The sequence below is a fragment of the Hyaena hyaena genome, unplaced genomic scaffold (assembly GCF_003009895.1).
Source record: "Hyaena hyaena isolate Hyena2069 unplaced genomic scaffold, ASM300989v1 scaffold_17, whole genome shotgun sequence".
Lineage (NCBI taxonomy): Eukaryota > Metazoa > Chordata > Mammalia > Carnivora > Hyaenidae > Hyaena > Hyaena hyaena.
The window spans coordinates 3,870,261-3,879,484 of record NW_024080648.1 but is presented as its reverse complement, the minus strand read 5'-3'; the positions used below and the strand labels follow the sequence as shown (position 1 = coordinate 3,879,484).

The 9,224-nt window shown below is 41.0% G+C and overlaps 1 long non-coding RNA gene across 2 annotated transcripts; it reads left to right on the top strand.

The window, feature by feature from the left end:
• Positions 1–1,926: 1,926 nt before the first annotated feature.
• On the top strand, positions 1,927–8,894 carry LOC120222855. Of its 2 annotated transcripts, none has more exons than XR_005526127.1 (3): positions 1,927–2,012; positions 7,944–8,059; positions 8,294–8,894. It is a non-coding gene; the product is annotated as an uncharacterized LOC120222855 (long non-coding RNA). The 2 variants fall into 2 exon arrangements; XR_005526128.1 differs by lacking the exon at positions 1,927–2,012 and adding an exon at positions 6,260–7,056.
• The last annotated feature ends 330 nt before the right edge of the window (positions 8,895–9,224 follow it).

Genomic DNA, 9,224 nt, shown 5'->3' with positions numbered 1-9,224 from the left:
AGAAAGGTAGAGGAAGTGGGAAGTTGTTCACAGGGTGTAAAGTTAATAGTTATACAAGATGTATAAATTCTAGGACTCTATTGTACAACATCATGCCCCAACTTAACAATTTGGTATTGTAGGCAGATCTCATATGAAGTGTTCTTTTTATTTTTTAGGCTTATTTATTTATTTTGAGAGAAAGAAAACGAGGAAAGGGCACAGAGAGAGACAGAATCCCAAGCAGGCTCCACACCAGCAATGCAGCACCCAACGTGGGGCTTGAACTCATGAACCATGAGATCATGACCTAAGCTGAAACCAAGAGTAGGACACTTAACCAACTGAACCCCCGAGATGCCCCACATGTGTTTGTATCTCTCTCTCTCTCTCTCTCTCACACACACACACACACACACACACACACACACACACATGCAAAGGGACACAAGGAAACCTTTGGAGGTGATGGATATGCTTTGGGATTTTTTTTTGATGGATATGTTTATTATATATTGTGGTGATATCACAGATGTAAGCATATACCCATACTTATCAAATTGTATGCATCCAACATATGCAGTCTTTTGAATATCAATTATACCTCAATAAAAAACATGTGGCTTCTAATGTTTCCCTGAGCACCAACAGCCAGTGAGCAGATGTGGGAAGGGAGAGTGGGCTGCATATGGGAGTTTTTGCTTGGTCAGACCTAGAAGCACTATACATCACTTCCACTCTTTCCTCTTGCTAAAATTCAAACTGTGAGGGAACTGAGATAGGTAGACTGGCCTGTGTCCAGGAAGAAGAGGAGACAGAGTTGGCGATCGCCACCAAAGATACTATGGTTCTGATGCCCGAAGTGCTCAAAGAACAGGAATAGAAAGTGGATCACTGGATACTGTATTTTATTTACTCACTTGCTCACATGTACAGAGAATCAGAAATTGGGGATGGAAAAAATAATTTATTTCACAGTAGATGAATATCTATTAGAAATGTGACATAGCTATCAACTTATCTCAACTAAAGGTCTAAGCAGGGAATTCATTCATTACCTACCTTCAGAGAGGGGAACCACAGCGATTCATCCATGGTATATTTCTGTTGGCAAACACTGAGTGAGTCTCTACTGATTACAAGTAAAGTCAAAAACTAAATTGGGCTTATAAAAATCTTTCTTGGAAAAAATGAAAGGAGGGGTGCCTGAGTGGCTCAGTCGGCTAAACGTCTGACTTCTGCTTTGGTCATGATCTCACAGTTTATGAGTTCAAGCCCCACGTTGGGCTCTGTGCTGACAGCTCAGAGCCTGGAGCCTGCTTCAGATTCTGTCTCCCTCTCCCTCTGCACGTCCTCCATCTGCACTCTGTCTCTAGAAATGAATAAATGTAAAAAAAGATTTTTTAAAGAAAAAAAATGAAAGGAGGTATCATAGGAAGATGAATTAAAGACATACCTCTGAACATGATTTATTATAGAGACTAGGAGTAAAACATCCTTAGTTGCATGAGAGACAGCAAAGCTTCTAGGAAATGAAAGTTGTGTAAGGAATAAATAGTCCAAGATGAGAGAACTGTAACATAGAGTAAGGGGGAGAGGGTCATTAATGACACAGGGAAGGATTGAAAGGGTACCGAGAATGCAATAGGAAAATTAAAATCATCTTTGGAAGTGAGTCGGGCACAACTGGAGTGGAGGACGATGAGTTAGGGCCATGAGAACAAGCCTGCGTTGCCACAGAATGAAAATGAAGTGGAGAGGGGCGCCTGGGTGGCTTAGTCGGCTAAGCGTCCGACTTTCGCTTAGGTCATGATCTCGCGGTTCATGGGTTCGGGCCCCGCGTCGGGCTCTGTGCCGACTGCCAGCTCAGAGCCTGGAGCCTGTTTCAGTCTGTGACTCCCTCTCTCTCTGACCCTTCCCTGCTCACGCTGTCTCTCTCTCTCTCTCCTAGAAATAAAAAAGAAAGAAAGAAAGAAAATAAAGTGGATAGACGTGAAAAGATGTCAAGAAAAACAACTGAGATTGTCACGCAGGTGAGCTGGGTTTTGGAAAAAAGGTGGGAAAAAAATACTTGATGAAGGAGATTACATAGCTGTATGTGGCGATTAAAAGTCCAGGCAAACATGAAGTAAAAGATCCAAAGAGCCACATCCCGACACATATTTTGAATTATAAGGATGAAAAATATAAATCCTTCCCAGGTCAAAAGACAAGCCACCTACAAAACGAAGGGAAAGCAGTAAGGTTCACATGCCTCTGCACCTGTGGACAATGGGAGATAAGGAGAAACCACTATATTGTATGAAGACACGATCATTTGAGATCTAGCTCTTCATAGGCAGTCAGACTATATTGTCGGCAAAGTAAAGGTATGTTCAGAAGTGGCAGTAACTTCGAAGATGTATCATTCTTGCCCTTTTTGGGAAAAAACATTGCTTGACAATATAATCAAACTGACTCATAATGAAGCAGAATCGAGAGCTCAGGAATGGGGAAGCAGTGGTTCAGGAACTCTTCGGGGGAAGCACCAAAATGCCTGCATGTCGCATTAAATCATTTTATATTTTACTTTTAAAGTATCGTTTAAAGTTTACTTATTTATTCTGAGAGTGAGTGAGAGAGTAAGCAGGGGAGAGGCAGAGAGAGAGGACTAGAGAGAATCCCAAGCAGTCTCCACACCGTCAGCACGGAGCTCAATGCGGGGCTTGAAATCACAAATCTTGAGATCCTGACCTGAGCAGAAATCAAGAGTCTGATGCTTAACCGACCGAGCCACCCAGGTGCCCCTTTTTAATTTATTTTTTAGTTTTTATAAATCTTAACACTCTCCTAAATCCAGCTGCAAATGAAATTATATCCGAATATTTCTTGGAAGACAAAGCACATAAAGTTACAATCATCTCATGTATTGAATATACATCCTGGCCCTTCCCCGTCTCTGCGGCAGCCTCTCAGGCACCTCGCTGGAGGCTCCCAGGAGACACTGAAGACCGCAGGCACCTAGACCAGTCATCTGGCACTTAATTACGTATCACCTTGTCCTCGTCCAAGATGACCCCAGATCTCCTGGGATGTTTTTCCTCACAACCATTCTGACACCAGATGTGTGGGGGGTTTTCCACACCAACAACCAGTTCTCCAAGTCTGGACACCAACTCGGTGTCCTACAACGCAATTTAGTTCTGACACTGACTACCTGGAGGTAGTGTTCGACTGCACAGGCTAAAAGCTCAGTCCCATAAGACTGCCCTCATTTACATGCCAGTCGCCAAGTTCCAGGGTGCCACCTGTATGTCCACCCAACTGGCTGTAAATCAGGGATTCCCGGGAATTTGCTACAGAGAACACAGGGAAACCCTTTCCCTACATTGACCAGCTGACTATAAAGGAGACAACTCTGGAACAGCCAGACGGACGAGATTCATAGGACAAGATATGGCGGTGGGGGTGGGGGTCGGAGGTGCGGGGGGTGGGGCTTCCATGCCCGGTCTCAGGGCACCACCCTCCCAGTACCTTGATGTGTCCACCAACCCGGAAATCCTGTGAGCCATGCCATTTAGGGGTTTGTATTGAGGTTTCACTACATAGGATTAATCACTGAACTCAATCTCCAGCCCCTCTCTTCTCTCTGGATGTCCTGGGGATGGGGATGAGAGTTCCAACCCTCCAATCGTACAGTGGGTTCCGCTGGCCACCGGCCCCCATCCCATAGCTATCTAGGCATCTACCAAGAGCCCCTTATCAACATAAACTCAAATGTGTTGAAAGGGGCTTGTTATGAATAACAAAAACACTCCTATCACTCAGAATTTTCCAAGGGTTTTAGAAGCTCTGTGTCAGGAACCATTGATAAAGACCAAATATGCAGTTCTTATTGTATCACACTTCTCATAGTTTCGTATGTGTTATTTTATCATTGCTTTTTGTTTGTTTGATTCTTGCATGCTTGTGGTCTGAGCTCTCTCATGAATGTGGCAGGAGAAAATATCTTAAAGCTCTGAATAATGCAAAGAGTACATACAGAGTAGGCATACAATCAAAGTCAATATAGCTAGCAAGCTAACCAGAAAACTAACGGCAGGGACTCCTGTGCAGTGTATTTCCTGTGTTTTCCACAGTTTGTCAATTACTTGGAAGATGGAATACAATTGGCACATAGAAGACATAGCCCAGTGAGGTAACAGTGGAAGTTATTCCCTATTCAACGTGTTAAAGAGTCGAATAGGACCATTATCTGTTCTTCTATGGACGCCATATTTTTTTAAGTAAGCTCTGTGCATGAATTGAACTCAAACTCCGAGAACAAGAGTCACATGCTCTACTGACTGAGTCAGCCAGTCGCCTCTGGGCCCCATATTTAAGATGATTTTAGCCACTGGACTAAATGAAGTATACTAAGTAATGATTTTCCTGATTTTAGGCAATGTAGATGTTGATCACAGCTTCATAATAGGGGCAAAAATTAGTTCTTATGGACTGAGTGAAAATATCTTACTCTTAATCATAAAGCACAGATATTTAAAAACATGCAATATATCCATGGTATTAAAATTTCATGGGGGGTGACTAAGGAAAAATATGTGTCTAAAAAGACCCCTTGGGAGATGATGATAAGAAAATGGTAATGATGTTCTCCTATAAATGACTTTTTAAAAAAAGTTTATTTTTGTAAGTAAGTCTCTACCCCAACATAGGGCTTGAACTCATGACCCCAAGATCAAAAGCCATAGGCTCCTCCGACTGAGTCAGCCAGACACCCCAAATGACTTCTGATCAGAACTTCTGATCTGTGTGACCTTACCAATGTTGTCACATTCAGTTGGAATTTCAGTCAGAAGCAAATAAAAGCCGTATCTTACCTTGTGGATAAATGTAATTGTTCATTCAACAGTGAGCACTTTGCCAGGCAACGTTCTCGAGTACAAAACGCTCAGAATACAGAAGGATAAAAACTGAGTCCTGCCTCTATAGAGCTTACATTCTAGTTGGGAGAGAGAGACAGCAAACCAGCTAATAAAAATACTTACAATATATCAACTGATGATAAAGTATTAGAGGAAAAAGAAGGCCATATTGACAGCGAGAAAGGGTGTGCTGTTTCATACATGGTGACCAGTTAGAGAAGGTTCCCTCACCTTTGGTGAGGTGATATTTAAGTAGAATCCTGAAGGCTTTGAGGCAGAAACTTTTGGGATAACTGGAAGAAGAATGTTCCAGGTAGAGAGAACAGAGGTATAAAGAACCTGAGGTAGGAGTGGATCAGCATGTTGGAAGTATAATAGAGAGACTCAAGGAGCAGCAACAGGAATGAACAAAAGGAAGGAGCAGGTGATGGAATCAGAGTAGCAGAAAGAGGGAGTGGTCAGGGGACAACGTAACAACATCACAAAACTGGGTAAGATGGCAAGGTTTCGAGAAGTTTGAACAGAGGCATTTGTGATGTGATTTCCATCTTCAGAGGTTCCAGCCTCTGCCCTGTAGAGACTAGACCTTAGTTCAATGAGCTTAGAAGGAAAGAGACCGACTGAAAGGCTAGTCGTAGCCTTGCAATCGTCCAAGCAAGAAATGGTGAGGGCTAGGCGAGGGTATTCAGATTTGGGATATATTTCACAACACGCGTTTTTGAAAAATTCAAAACAGCTCAAGATCCCAACATGGAAAGACCTCATACTGGGAAATACAATATCATCTCAAAGTTCTAGGTCTTATTTAGGGGAAATTTTTGTATGTGTTTAAAAAAAAAAAAAAAGAATTCTTCCTGGTATGAATATTCTTTGGGTTGGCAAAAAGCAAATCAGCAAATCTCCTATTTTCTTTTATTGGAAAAGTTTGTTTGTAGCTGGACTGGATTTTTATTTGGGCAAGGAGTGGCTCTTATTAAAGACAAACTTTGTATGTTTTGTCTCACAGATGTCCTTTATTTCTGAAGCTGTCAACATTTCCATGATTGCAAGTGGTTTAGGTTGATGTAACCTGCTCTATTACGTAATGCTTGAAGTGTATTTGTATTTCCGGAGCTCAGAAAGTACATAATGAGCATTAATGAGTCTTCCCGTGCAATTTTTAGCTCCCTCCTGGCATTCATCTACTGTTACGCTGAGTGTGGTGAAGCTTTCTTCCAGATAAAAAATTCGACTTTGGCCCTGAAGTCTGTCTTTCTGATGCTATTAATCAATTTTGCAAGCTGCCTCACATTCTTTTTAGAGATAGGCTGTCATAAATAAGAAAAAATAGTCGTTGGCGAGTCCAGAAGTGGGGACGTGCAAGCTAGCATCCGTGCCAGGCAGCATGGCTGGGTGTGTTTATGCACATGGGAAGGACTGACGCTCCTCTCTAGTCATGTGGGCCACACTGCTTGCATATGGCCTTCTTCTCCGTCTAACAAAGGGTTGTAAACAGCATGTTATCCAAGGGGCTGCTATCAAAACAAATTCATTTCATGAAACTGGAGCTGTCGCTTCACTTTGGCAATGACTGGAGATCACTGGTTAAGATTTTTATGGTGCGTTTTCATAATGGGCCTGTATCCCTTACAAAGAGTAGGATTTACAGGAAAAACAATTCACAAAGCTTTTTAAACAGAGATGCAAATGGGCTTTCTCATTCGTGGAGTGCAAATAAATCATATGGCTGAGCAATATGTATGTTAACATATATTGAGAAAATATTTATACTTTCTATCAAAGGTATTGTTTACCCTGCGTATGTTCAGAATGTGTTTCTAAATATTTACAAAAGGAAAAATCATCTGGCTTATCTTACACCTCACATAAAGTGGGAAAAGAGAACTGGCAGCCCTGAGATTGGGAAAAGGTCGTAAAATATTTAATGACCTGAGGACCAAAAGGAAAGGACTCAGATCAAACCCACATTAAAAGCAGTGCAATGGGCAAGCCACCAAAAGATAGCTGAGTTTCTCTGATCCTGAATGGGAGTGCCGGGACTAGAGGTTTGGGGACCTAATTATTCAGGGAAAGAATGTACTGGAATGCTTGCTCCTGAAGAGAGAAGCCCATGAAAAGTCAGCAAGATAGTTGCCTCTAGCATGTCAAGAATTGACATGTTTATGATCTTTGGGTAAGCACATGAAGGAAAGGGAGGGATGAAGTAAGAGGGATAGTCCAAACTTCTGGCATAATCCCGCTATGGCCATTAGAAATGAAGACTTCGAGGGGCGCCTGGGTGGCTTAGTCGGTTAAGCGTCCGACTTTCACTTAGGTCATGATCTCGCGGTTCGTGGGTTCGAGCCCCGCGTCGGGCTCTGTGCTGACTGCCAGCTCAGAGCCTGGAGCCTGTTTCAGAGTCTGTTACTTCCTCTCTCTCTGACCCTCCCCTGCTCACGCTGTCTCTCTCCCTCTCCTAGAAATAAATAAAACATTTAAAAATAAAATAAAATAAAATCTTAAAAAAAATAAAAAAAAAAAAAGAAAAGAAATGAAGACTTCGAAAGCCACAAATCCTTAAACCTGAAGTCTACTCCACACCGACTCCAAGAGTAACAAATTGTGGGCGAGGGTTAAAATAAAATGGCCCTAGAATTGATGGCATGTAGCCATTTTATCCATGAATGATGTGTTTTAATTTGAAAGTAATCATCATAATGTGTCATATACAGTATAACTATATATATATATATATATATCACTTATATATCTGTATTAGTTACCTATGTCACATATAGGGTAACTGCATATAGTGATATATGTCTGTAATATATGTATGTATCTTTCACTATATATATTAGTTATAACTTAAGAATTTCACAAGATTATACTAATAAGTAATTAAACCACCTCACAGTTTATTAGATTGGGTCTCACAGTTAAAAAAAATACTTTCAAAAACTAAACAGGAAACAACCCCTTTTTAAAATAGCATGTGGGAGATAGAAAAAAATAATACAAATCCCAATAGCATGGGGGGGAGGGTGCAGGGAAGCAAGCACCAGTATTCCTATTTTACAGATCCTTGAGAGCTCAAGACTGTTTTGAAGATCTCCCACACTATTATTTCAAGAAGCTACTTTTGCTGTGCACAGACCAAGACCTGGACCCTATTTACAATATCTGAAAACTTTAACGTGAGTTCTAAGTTTGCATCTCTGGAGATCAAGTACAGTAAAAGCAGTTTTAAAGTCAGCAAGGCCCAGCATATGCTTGGAAATCTTCTTTTTAAGCCTTGCTCTTAAGTAAATCTGTAACTATTTGTAGTTGTTTATGTCTTTATATGGAAAAAGAATGTATTTTGCCAGAGAAGAAGAACAATCATGAACTGGATTTATGGCTAATTTCTCTCAATTATCTTCTTCCACCAGATCTCACTCCAAGGATTTCCAGTGAAATTATGTTCCATTTCTAGAGACAGTGACTAGAAGTGCAACCACTACATAGGAAACAGAAATTTCATTTTTAGATCACCTACTGGAACATTCTAAATGCTTTCTTTCTACCAAGAACTGGGTACTAAACTTCTTTCTGAGTAAGGAAGCCACTTGGAGCAGTTGGGGATGACAGTAATACTGTACATGCTGATTTCCAGATTTGGCAGCAACCTAGGAGAGTGCCTGTTTAGGGGGGTGCACACTAAAGCGTTTATAGTTAATGGACATCATGACTACAATGTACTCAAATGGCTCAGGGGAAAAAACAGCAGAGAGAGAGGGAGAGAGAATGAAAGATCAAATGTAAAATGCTAATGATGAGGTGACGAATGAGAAAGCTTTTTGTGTTGTTCTTGCAACTTCTCTGTAAGTTTGAAATTATTTCAAATAAAAAGTAAAACAAATACAAAAGACATAGTTTGAAGGGCCTGCAACTGGCCAAAGTTTAGACTAGTTCTTTGAAGTTCAAAAAAATTGTGACTTTAATAGTAACTCAGTGAATAAATAAGAATCCATGAGTCCACAATAATAGGAAGGGAGGGAGGGAGGAGGGAGGAAGGAGAGGAGAAAGGGAGGGAGGGGAGGAGGAAGAAAAAGAAGTGCTTAGGACACTAGAGCTTATTATTATGCAAATGTCCTACTCTGACATTTTTTAGTGAAAAAATAAATAACCCTTTACCACGCCTTTTTGAGAGGAATTGTAATTATCGTCAGTGGCTGAGTGATAGAAAGGTTTTTTTTTCAGAAGAATTCCAGCTCATATATATTGAAGAAATGATAGACCAAATACAACCATTTAACAACTGTACTGGGTCGCTCAGTTCTTGTCCCTGATGCACCAAAGGACTGAAGACCTGAGACCATA